Source organism: Gracilinanus agilis, chromosome 5 (genome assembly GCF_016433145.1).
Source record: "Gracilinanus agilis isolate LMUSP501 chromosome 5, AgileGrace, whole genome shotgun sequence".
In the NCBI taxonomy this organism is placed as follows: domain Eukaryota; kingdom Metazoa; phylum Chordata; class Mammalia; order Didelphimorphia; family Didelphidae; genus Gracilinanus; species Gracilinanus agilis.
In genome coordinates, this window is record NC_058134.1 from 124,242,975 (window position 1) to 124,255,853 (window position 12,879).

General features: G+C 36.2%; 1 protein-coding gene across 1 annotated transcript in view; it reads right to left on the minus strand.

The window, feature by feature from the left end:
* Nucleotides 1–12,879, minus strand: part of SND1 (staphylococcal nuclease and tudor domain containing 1) — a 524,029-nt gene that overhangs the window by 231,529 nt on the left and 279,621 nt on the right. The gene's annotated exons all lie outside the window — the stretch shown is intronic.

The window sequence follows — 12,879 nt, forward strand, 5'->3', positions numbered from 1 at the left end:
GAGTCATATAGTTTTTTCTAGCTTTGACTGAGTTCTAAATCAGTTAGGGTTTTGGAATCTTGTACTAGATTACTCATTTAGCAAGTCTCTGACAACTTCCTTTCAAATTCCCTTATCCCACACACCTTTCCTGAAATTATCCCCATAACACCATCACTGTCCTAGGGTTTACAAACTAGAAAGCTAATAAGGTATATATATATATATATATATATATATATATAGAGAGAGAGAGAGAGAGAGAGAGAGAGAGAGTGAGAGAGAGAGAGAGTGAGAGAGAGTGAGAGAGAGAGAGAGTGAGAGAGAGTGAGAGAGAGTGGGGGTCATATAGTTTTTTCTAGCTTTGACTGAGTTCTAAATCAGTTAGGGTTTTGGAATCTTGTACTAGATTACTCATTTAGCAAGTCTCTGACAACTTCCTTTCAAATTCCCTTATCCCACACACCTTTCCTGAAATTATCCCCATAACACCATCACTGTCCTAGGGTTTACAAACTAGAAAGCTAATAAGGCAGCATTAACTTGTTACTTTTTAGAAAATAAAGTCCATAAGAAGTATCTAAATGCAACCTACAAAACAGAATAAAACATCACTCTTAAATCTTTTGGTAGAGGCTCACATTTCCTCCTGAACCATTCTCTACTCTGCAAAAAGAGATAAGATATGTCATGTTGCTGTTAATAGTAGCCAAAGCCCTATCTCACCATGCCCACCAGTGGGATCCAAACATAGATGTAGAGTAAACCCTCGATCAGTGGACATTTCTCTGTACAAATCCTAGGTATTACAGCTTCTTTCAGATGTTTGTGGAGAATCACAGAATTCGAAAGTTAGAAGTAATATTGGACCTTAGTCTCCTCATTTTACAGGTAAGGAAGCTGAGAGAAACAGAGAGGTTAATTAATTTGCCCAAGATCAAACAAGCATTAAGTAACAGAAACTTACTTGGTCCTCTAATTCTGAATCCAGTGCTCAATTATGCCAGTTTCCTCAGTACATGAAAAAGACTTTCTCTAAGCAAAGAGCAAACAGAGGCCAGATGACAACCTTGTTTCATTGACACCTGCTCCACCAATGAAAACACTAAACTTCACCTCTTCCCCTCCCCACCTCTCTCTGCAGGTTGCCACCACAGCTCTCCATCCCTTTTCATTAGGCAAGGAATGAATCTTATGGCTTCTAAACTTCCCTACTGTGTCTCCTTAATGGCTGTTCCAGCACAAAGGCAAGCAGGTGCTCAGCCAGGATGGGAGAAAGAAAGCAGGAGGGCAGAACACAGCCTGTTCACCTCTGAAGCTTTTTCTCTATAATTCACAGTAATGTAAAGTGTACAGATAAAGGATAGCTGCTAATAAACAAGGGACAGTCATTCTCAATAAGGAGTAGAAAATATGCATCTAAAAGAAGGAGATGGAAGTGGACAGGAGAAAAACTTTTGAATGATAGCCATTTGCAATCCACTTCTAAACACAGGAAAGAAGGTATTGTGGCTAAGTGTCTAGTAATTAACAAAAACCAAATTATTGACCATACTCCTTCACGAAGTACCTAAAAAGCTGAAAATTCTTGCATATCTTCAGTGCCACTTCTTCCTTCTGCCTGGAAACCTAAATCTGAAACTTATAAATGAAGGATAGATGATTTTGTCCCCACTTTTTCAGCACTACTGGAGTACCATCTCAGCACAAATGACACAGACACAGAAGACTTGCTTTCATGCCAACAATTTAAAATGAACGGGACTGCTCAGGCATGAAATATACTCAGCAAAATATGGGCCAAATAATTATGAAAATGGACTATTTTGGATGATGTACTGAGCAAAATAAAAGGATATGCAAAACTTAGTCCCTACCCTCAAAATGCTTATACTTTATAAGCTTTAAGATACAAGACAATAAGACATGTACAACATTATCCAGAATCAAGTTACTTCCTTGATAATAAAAGGACTATATATCTGAGAGCAAAAGTAACAGAATAGCAAAAATAAAGCATAATGTCCCACCATTCCCAATTTGTTTCCTAGACCTGGAATGGATGCAAATGACAAGACAAGGAGTATGGTACAGAAAGCAAAGTAGTATCAGATATGGGGAGCAAAATAACAGAATCTATAGCTGTCAAGTAAGAATGTTAATACCTAAATAGAGAAAAATGAAAGCAAATTAAAGGACTGACCAATCCATTCTGGAAGAATAACATGGCACAAGAGAAATAGTAATGGATGATTGTTAATTGTAAATAAAAATCTTGTCCCTAGAAAATAGATAATGGATAAAACATACCTCTCTCCTTTTGGAAGAGGTAAAGGACTACAGAGAAACTGAGGAAAAAAATAATTGTGAATAGGCATCTCTCCTTCCTCATCACCATCAGCTACAAATGCTAACCAACTAATGATGTGGGTACTAAGGGATAGTAATAGGAATAGGACCCTCATACTTTGAAATCTTCAATATCTCACTAGTTACCAGTGGTTAAACATCAACTGGAATACCTGCAACACCTGTAGTTTCAGCATTAATCAAACATGAATTGTATATTGTTCAATTACCCATTCTATGTACCAGATTGGTAACATTCTATGCTAGGCATCAGCTTTGTACTCGTTCTGTTTTATTAATTGCTTATATTATTCTTAGAAATAATTAATTACCTTTTGTGGTCCTCCAGTGTACAATATTCCCTCCACACGTTCCCATTCTTGAAGGGCATCAACACCTCTCCCTGACAAATGATGACAAGGTGGACAATGGAGGGACCTTCTCCTGAGTTTGGAAAGGGAGATACTAAGCTCCCAGATCCCAACAAATATGCCAACACTGATCCACCCCTCAGGGGAAGCTGCCACCCTATAGCAGAGCTACTCCACACTATCATCTCCAAAGAGGCTACTCTACTAGCCCCTGGGCTTATCCATCAGTAATAGAGCTACCTGATTAGCTATTCCACATGCTATTAAACCACCGTAAACCACCTCTTCTTCAAATAAAATTATTTTCTTTCTTCTGGAATGAATGGCCTTTGAGTCTCTCATTCTTGGGTCTAGACCCTGCTACAAATTTGGGTGTGTTTCTCCCACATCACTACCATACCAAAAGGCAGATACACTCAGGAGCCTTGGAGAGGCAGCATCCCCAAGACAGCCAGTCTGTCTTCTAGCCTATCCCTCATATCCATCATCTGAGGGAGCACCTCTTGTGGAGAAGGGATCACCTATCCCCAACATCTGTCTAACACTGGCCACACATGGGGCAGGCAAGCTAGCCAGCTGCAGCAGAAGGAGAGAGGAGGTAGCATGTGCCAGATAAATCAAACCCACCACCATCCCCTGACCATTATCTCCCCTCAGACTCAAATGAAGACAGAACATACCTTAAACACAAAAGTCCTGAGGACAGAAATGATTGTTCTAGAGCAGTGCTCTCAGATACCATTGTGAGAAACAACCTCCATGGACATGCTTCCAGGTAATTATTTCTATAGGTGCTACATCCATAACTACTGAAGCTCAATAAAGGAAAGTTCTTGGCACTGTCAAAAAGTTCAGTCTCAGAAACTAATATGATTTTACTAGAGGAAATAGCATTAAAGAAGAGGTCTTACATCTGCTTTGCCACTACACCTTAAGGGTCATGGGAATTTTCCATCTTACTTGCAGCTAACAGTTTCCATATGTTTTTTTCCAATTAGAACGTGAGTTCCTTGAGAGAATGGACTGAATTTTGCTTTTCTACTAGTATCTCTAGGGCTCAGCACATAGTAAGTACTTAATAAATGTTTAATATATTTATTCAACCATGTGGAAATCTCTATTGGAAGACTTGGTCACACTGTCAGTTGATTTTGCTTAATTATCATTGTTAGGAGGGAAAGTTCTAAAAGTGAACAGAAGGAAATTGACACAAAAATTACTGTGATATAAAAAGAAAAAGCATCCCCCCCCCTAAATTGGGAAATGGCTAAAAAAGCTATGGTATATGATCGCAATGGAATACTATTGGGTTATAAAAAACAACTAGTTGGAAGATTTCAGAAAAACCTGGAAGATTTACGTGAATTGATACAGAGTGAAGTGAGGAAAAAATTATACATGAGTGCAATTCTGTAAGATGACCAATTGTGAAAGGCTTAGCTACTCTGATCAAGATAATGATTAGGACTCCATTATTAAATTGTTATCCACCTCTAGAGAGAGAACTGATGAACTTTGAACGCAGATAGAATCATACTTTTTAAACTTTATTTTTGTCTTTTCTTAGCAACATACCTAATATGGAAATGTGCTTTGCATGACTTCATATGTAAAATCAATATACTTCTTGCCTTCTCAAGGAGGAGAGAAGGGACAGGAAGGAGGGAATTTTTAAAAAGTATATATTAAAAAAATTTACATGTAATTGGAAAATATTTGACAAAAATAAATATTTTTAAATGGAAAAAAGAAAAGGCATAAATAAAAACTAACTAGAAATTGTTGCAGTAAATAGAGAAAAGAGAACAGTGAGCAGAAACATGACACTAGCTATATGCTCCTAGGCCAGTTATAGCTCTTTGGGCATGGGGATATTTTATCTTTTAAAATGTTGTACTAAATGATTTCTTTGATGCAATTCTACTTCTAAAGTCCTATAGTTCTTTAAGGTTAAGAGAACAAAAGATCATGAAATTAAAGTAAAAAAAGGAAATTTCAGGTCATCCACATCTGCCATTTTATAGGCAACAACAAGAATCAACAAGATGAAGTAACTTAACTCAAAAAAGTCAAAGCCAGAGCTTTTGCATCCAAATCTGGCATGGCTGCAGGGTAATGGCCAATGTGGAATTCGTTTGCCAAACTGTGCCAGTTTAATGATGTGGCTTTCCTTTTCCTGTTTTTTTTTTTGGGGGGGGGGGGTTCAATTGAAGGGAAGGGGCAATGGAAGGGTCAGATAATAAGTACATGTAAAAATATGTATATTTTAAAAAAAATTTTAAAAGTAAATTACTTCATAAACTTATAAATATTTTTGCTGAAGTCATGGATGAAATAAACAAAAATGGAGTTTAGCATAAATTAGGAGTATACTATCAATCAGTAGCATTAAGCAATTAGTTTGGCATTCCTATTGGTTGCCTAGAACTTAGGAGAGGCCTTAAGATAATGCTGTAGAGCAGATATAGATGAGGAAGCCAGGTGGCATGCTAGGATGAAGTAGCTTTATTTTCTGGAAATATAGACAAAAAATATAGACAAAGAAGAAAGTTGTTAAGAAGTGGTGTCAAGAGAAGATGGAGGGCAGCTGGGTAGCTCAGTGGATTGAGAGTCAGTCCTAGAGACGGGAGGTCCTAGGTTCAAAGCCGGCCTCAGACACTTCCCAGCTGTGTGACCCTGGGCAAGTCACTTGACTCCCATTGCCCACCCTTACCACTTACTCTTCCACTTATGAGCCAATACACAGAAGTTAAGGGTTTAAAAGAAAAAAAAAAAAAAGAGAGAGAGAGAAGATGGTAAGGTCAGCAGTAAAGAGATTCAATATATTTAATGGGGCAGTTAAACAGTTGACAGATTTCAGAAAATCATAAAAAAGAACAAGCAAGTTCGATTGAATGTATGTATCATGAAAACTAGGAATTGGAAGAGACAACAATGAATCAACAAATGATAAATTTGTGACAAGGAAACATAGGGGAAAAAAATCCAAGAAATGTGATCTCCATCACCCAAAATAATTATTAATATAGGGAGAAATTAGGACATTGTTGTAGCTGAGCCACAAAGGATTTCTTTCTACTACCCCAGTAACAAAAGAAGCGGTTGAGGCCATTATTTCAGCAGTCAAATGGCAGGGGTGGGGGGTAAGAATGAGTATGAGTATGAGTATGAGAATGAGTAGAGTAGAATATACTCTATGCCAAGCATTGTGTTAAAGCACTTTTACAAATATTATTCTCATAACAACTCTGGGAGGTAGGTGGTATTATTATTCTTATTTTACATTTGAGGAAACTAAGGCAAATAAACTTGTCCAAGGTTACACAGCTAGTAAATTTGAAGCCTGTTTGAAATTAGGTCATGTGACTCCTGGCCCAGCACTCTCCACTATGGCAGCACCAGCAGCCTCTTTAAATACTGCATGGAAGTTAAGGAATGAAAGATGCTGAGAGAGCTGAGCATTGGTGGGGGAAGTGGGGTGTGGAATACTATTGTCTAATAACACTACCTTAGTAGCAAATCATAGATGTCTAATTTATGAATAAAGGGTATTTTTACATTTGTTGTGGCAAAAAAATTATATTCTAACTGATAAATGTTGTCCCTGGTTTTACCAGTTATAAAAACTAAGCATTCCCTCAAAGAAACCATCTTTAATACTCCCTCTTCTAAACTTTCTAAGGAAATTAAATTCAGAAACATGTATTAAGTTTTAATGTTGATTTGCAGATATAGATATTAGAACGTAAAAGTATAATACTTTTACTTATAACTTATAGAACATTTCCTATATAAAAGCTGGATCAATTGGCACTCTCTGGAAAAATGAAATTCAAAATCACTCCTTAAGAAACTGGCTCTCTGAACTTGCTGCAATTTAACAAAGTATATGTGAAAATTCATTCTTGAGTCTAAGACTTTGGACAAAATGTATATGCAGCCCATTGGATAATCAAACAGGAGTATAGGAGGGGGGAAGAAAAAGGGAAGAGTATCTGAATTCATTGGAAGGGTTTATAAGGTAATTTAGATATTATTCTTCAAATGTAAGAAAAATCATCAAGTAGACATGATATCTTCAACAGACACAAGAATCTATTATAAAGTATCAGTAATTGACTATTATTCTCATTATAGTCCTGAGAAATGAGGAATGAAGACAAAGGTAAGGGCAACAATATACTAGATACTATAGTATTTTTGCATAAATTAAGATCAAAGAGTAAGGGTCTCAGGCTTAAAAAAAAAAAAAACCAATTGGAAGTATTGGGCAATGATTAAAGAACTAATGCCCACTCAAACACAATTATTTAGCTTTTTTTTTTTTATTAAAATGCTCTATCCTCATATATGAAAACAAAGCAACTGCCCAACCTGATTAAAGCATATGACCTATTATGTTTTCAGAAGCGCCCCCAACCATAAGTAGAGAATGACTTTAAAATTAAAATGGCTTTAAATACATTTCTGAGCTACCCCAAAAAAAGAAAAAAAGGCATTCCATTATTTTAATGTGACAAAATAATATGACATGGTCAAATTACTGACCTTACTCACCAGAATTAGCATTGAAGGATGTTGACTATTTGCACAATAAAAAAAGGGGGGGAGGGAGGAAAATAAAATGTTCCCTCAAAAAAGAAAAAAGAAGTTGCCACTTCTGCAGAATTCAGAAGAACATGATTCAGAGAATTAAATTCCAAATGAAGTATTCCTAATATATTCAGAGAATTCTTGACATTGATATATTTCTATCATTTTTGGAATCTGTCACCCTTAAATGACAGTACTAAGTAGGACTATATTCCTTTGCAAGTAAAAATTCTGTTCTTTGATATAAAAAAATGGATCATAATTATTATTATCATGACATGACTGGGATGTGATTTCCTTACCTAAAAAATTAAAGCTTTCTGGAATGGTTCTTCTTAAGCCTAAAATAGTAGAAGTCTTCAATTCAACAGGAGTAGACATTTATAGTTAGCAATATCCATATTGAACATTCTGAAGTAACTATATACTCACATAGTTGTTTTTCAGGATCGCATGTAGATGGATATGGAGAACAGTGATGCTTCATATTCTTTTATTATTAAAACTCAAATAGGTATTTATTAAGTGTTTGCTATGTGGCAGGCAGTGTGTTAAGTGCTAGGAATACAAAAAGGGCAAAAATCAACCCTGCCTTTGAGGAGTTCACAATCTCCTGAGGAAACAACAAGCAAACAAATGTGTGCAGTTTGTACACAGGATAATTAAAATGTAAATAAGAAATCAATAGAATTAAAAGAGGTTGGGAAAGGCTTCTCCAGGGAGTATAGGAATAGAAGGACCTTTCCTAAAAATAATAAACAGTATATACCTAAAACCATCAACAAGCATTATATGCAATGTGGATAAATTAGAAGCCTTCCCAATATGATCAGGTGTGAAACAAGGATGCCCATTGTCACCTCTATTATTCAACATAGTACTAGAAACACTAGCAAAAGCAATTAAAGAAGAAAAAGAAATTGAAGGTATCAAAGTGGGCAAGGAGGAGACTAAGCTATCACTCTTTGCAGATGATATGATGGTCTACTTAAAAAATCCTAGAGAATCAACTAAGAAGCTTGTAGAAATAATCAACAACTTTAGCAAAGTTGCAGGATACAAAATAAATGCACATAAATCATCAGCATTTCTATATATTTCCAACACATCACAGCAGCAAGAGGTAGAAAGAGAGACACCATTTAAAATCACCCTAGACAACATAAAATACTTAGGAATCTATCTACCAAAACAAACACAGGAATTATACGAAAACAACTACAAAACACTTTCCAGACAATTAAAACTAGATCTAAACAAGGGGCCAGTGGATTGAGAACCAGGCCTAGAGACGGGAGGTCCTAGGTTCAAATCTGGCCTCAGACACTTCCCAGCTGTGTGACCCTGGGCAAGTCACTTGACCCCCATTGCCTAGCCCTTACCACTCTTTTGCCTTGGAGCCAATACACAGAAGTTAAGGGTTTAAAAAAACTAGATCTAAACAATTGGAAAAACATTGATTGCTCATGGGTAGCACCAGCTAACATAATAAAAATGACCATTCTACTCAAATTAATTTAACTATTTAGCGCCATAACTATTAAATTACCAAAAAACTTTTTTACTGAATTAGAAAAAACTATAACAAAGTTCATTTGGAATAACAAAAGATCAAGAATATCAAGAGACATAATGGAAAAAAAATGTGAAGGAAGGTGGCCTAGCAAGTACCAGATATTAAACTATACTATAAAGCAGCGGTCATCAAAACTGCACTGGCAGAGCACTAGCATAAGTATTTTCTCTAATCTCTCACATTTCTCTACTTAATTTTTTTCCACTATTTTGTGAATAAACTTCTAACTTGAGATATAATAACTCTGGTGGCCACATTATTTCACATAATTTAACTTCAACCACTAAATTTAACCTTTACAAACTGAAGGGGTTATAATCCTCTACTTCATTTCCCAAGATAGAGCTAATAGATTACAAAATGGTCAGAATATATTTAAATCAGATCATACATTGGACTATAAAAAGATAGTTGCTTTTTCAAAGATAGAATGAGGCACACCAAAATATACGGAGACAAATGTGTATCCTTATTCAAAAATTACAGAATCTACAGTTGTAAGAGTCCTTAGAAGTTCCACTCTCAACTGCCATTAACTTCATGACATTTTTCTGTAAAGAGACACAGTTTCTGGTGAGTTCATTAATTTTTAAAATAATTTTACTTTTTAAAAATGCACTCATTGGAGCTATCAGCAATGGGAAAGTCAGAATCCATATATGATTCTTTCTCCTTACTTAAAAAAAAAAAAGCAAATATCTAGCTAGATTTAAATTTAATTGAAAACCATTATTGACAGAGTAGAACTTCCACATAATTTAGTACTCAGAGGAAAACAAACAGGAAATGTGTCCAAATAATTGCCATTCTATCAAATGCTAAATCCAATGATCAAGAATAACATGTATTATACTAGAAACCGCACAGATCAATAGAAGAACATTCAAACAGGACAAAGAACAAGAAAGAAAAATACAATGAATGGAACAGAGAGATGAGAGAGAGTCTAGTTGTTAGGGAAGATGGTTTCTAATATTGATTCTGTTAGCCAGAAGGGTTCTTAATTTATTCCCTAAGTAATTTTAAAATCTATTTCTTAAACTTGTTTATATGGCATATAATGGGATCTACTTCCCTTCCCCACCTCAGGGATCCATGAATAAATTTCAAGGAATAAATGAATTTTCAAAAATATTTTGCTAACAGTATTTCATGGTAAATGGTTTCCTTTGTAATCTAATGTATCCTGTTTTATACATTTAAAAACATTATTTTGAGAAGAATTTCATAGGTTCTGTTAGACTGTCAAAGGGGTCCTAGCCCCCCCAAACACACACACACCCAAAAAAAGAAACAAAACCTAAGATTCCTGATTTAGAAGAATTGGTGATGTTTGTGAACATAAAACTGGAATAGGCATGCAGAAAAACCAAAAATAAATTCTATATTATCTCTATAACAGAAAAGCAATAGTAAATGGAAATGTACCCAAAAAAACAAAAACAAACAACAAAAAAAAAACCATGAGAGAAAGGGGTCATTTTCTTAGGTTTTTCAGAACATAGTTCAGGGAAACTATTGGCAAAAGTATGGCTCGAGTCTACCAAGAATCTGTCTCCTCTCCCTGCCTTCCAAAAGGAGAGGTTGTTAAGTGGGAAGGCTTTTCAACAGAGTCTTTATGAGAAAAAAGACCCAAGAGTCCATGCAAATAGCAAAACCTTATCTTGGTGGGACATGAGGCAGTGGGGGAAGAGGCAACTGGCAAAAGACAAGTGAGTCGAAAAAGGAAGGCCATCATTTGGGAATTTTGTGTTTTGTTTGTCTTTTAAAGAAGGAGAGAGATGGTTTTATGCAATACAGTTCAGGTTTATTGAAGGCTTCCAAAAAATTGCACAGTCCTTGAATAAAGAAGGATTCTAAAAAAGATCTACAGGTAGAACCAATGATGTGCTAGTTTCCAGCACACAGGTGTGTGCACTTTCTTCTTGTCTCAGATTCATCTCCCAAAGTGCCCACTAGTCATTTCTCCCTAAACTCCCTTCAGTGTAAGATTGGAAAAGCTGGCAGATTAGGACAAAGAAAACAACCCCAGAATCCTTAGAAAGCTCATCAACTCCTGTACTTATAACTGAGAAGGCAGTTGCACTGACAAAACAGACAGATGAGTTAACAGTCTGCCCTTTACCCAAGGTTATTCTGTTCTTCTAAAAGGACTGATGGACACAAAGTATTCTGGGAGGCAAAGTCAAAAGAGGAGCACTGGGTATTTATAATCATTGACATAACCAAAGTGGGCATGGAGGAAAATCACTAAGCAAGGGAGAGGGTCAAAACTATCTTTAGTAATGAACTGTCATAGCTCTAAAGCCTAGGTAATAAAAATGAAGACGTTACCCTAAAACTTCTATCTTTTTCCCAATGAGTTTCTGAATGAAAGTTTGATGGAAATGTAGTAGATATCATTAATTTGGCCTTGTTAAATAAATTGGTTACAGCCCCTCATGAAATTTTGTTTGGCAAATTAATTCAAATTGCCTTGGATCAGAATATAATCAATAAAGATTTTTAAAGGGTGAAAGGGAGGTAAACAAAAAGCTATTAGTTAAGTGACAGGTCATCCAGCAGGAAATAATGGGGTAAGCACCAAACTCATTGTTGTTTAAGAGCTCTCAAGGTCTAGGAAAAGAAGTAAACAACTCCCCAATGAAATCTACAGAACACTGAACTGGGACGTTCCAGGGCCTCTGAAATAGAGGCAAAAAATTAAAAAGTAAAGTCCAATCTAGAAAATGTAGCTAAGACAACTCGGGGGAAAAATAATCCTAAACCAAGGTATTCAAAAGGCATGAGGCAGTAGGATCAACTAAAAAGATGATTAAGGTGATGTGACAGTGAGATATGCATGGGAACATGGTCCTCAGAAGCATAATAAAGACTAGAGTAGTCTGGTGATGGTGGGGATGGCACTTCAAGCTAAAATGAAAGACTGAAGAGTTGGGAAGTGATAGGTATTGAGAAGATGATGATTTTTCTTTCCTAGAATCTCTCAGGACTAGATGGTATGGCAGAAATTTATTTAGCTCAACCGTGTCATTTGCAAAATGAAAAAATTGAATCCTGAAGAAGTTAAATAATTTATTTAAGCTCATACAGCCTGTTGGTGGCTAAATTTGCCCTTGAAGCCCCATCTGCTAATTCCTAGCTCAATGGTATTTTCTGTTATATCACACTGCCTGGTCATCTATGTGATCTCATTTTGAAAGGGGGAAAAGAGGGTTTTTGGTTAAATATATTAAAAGGTTAGGTCACCAGGGAATTGAGTAATTATTAATTCCCAATTAAAGAATAACCTCAAGTCAAAATGACTTTTATGGAAGTTTGTTTACAAAATATAGGAGAGAGTAGAAGTAAAGAGATGAGAAGAGGGTAGAATAAGAGATTTGTATTCAAGTCTGGGCTTTACTCTGGCAGAGCTCCAGAGGCCCAACCAAAGCCTAAAAGTCAATTAACAAGGGTTTTAGCCACAAGGGCTTCTCCCAATCAAGGGAGCCTCCCGGAGGCTTAGTACCTCCTGGGAGTTTAAAGGACTCAGCCTTCTTCACTCACCACGTGTAGTTCTAAGAGAGAGATTTAAGAACAGTCTCACCAAGGTCTCAGGGTCCCAGGTCCAGAGCTCCTCCACATCCAAGCAAGAACCAGAAGACTCCTGATTCACTCAACTCTCTCTTTTTAAAGGGGCCTCTTTTGCATCACTTCCTGTGCCTTCCTCTTAGTTTGAGTGTCCAATCACAACAGATGCTTTTCTTAGGACTGCTCACAAGGCAATCAGTAAATTCTGATTTATTACTCATTCTAACACATATGGGTTACAGACCTCTCAACTTGTTTGTTAAATGGAGATGTTTTCACATTTGGTGATTAAATCTAAAGATGGACAGGGTAGATTTAATCTCATTATCACAATTTGTAACACATTTTATTACATTATAACATAGCATCTTGATCTGGCCAACTGACCCTGTCTACTAGTTAATAAAACTTTATGCTCTATTAGCTTCACACTTTTGGGGT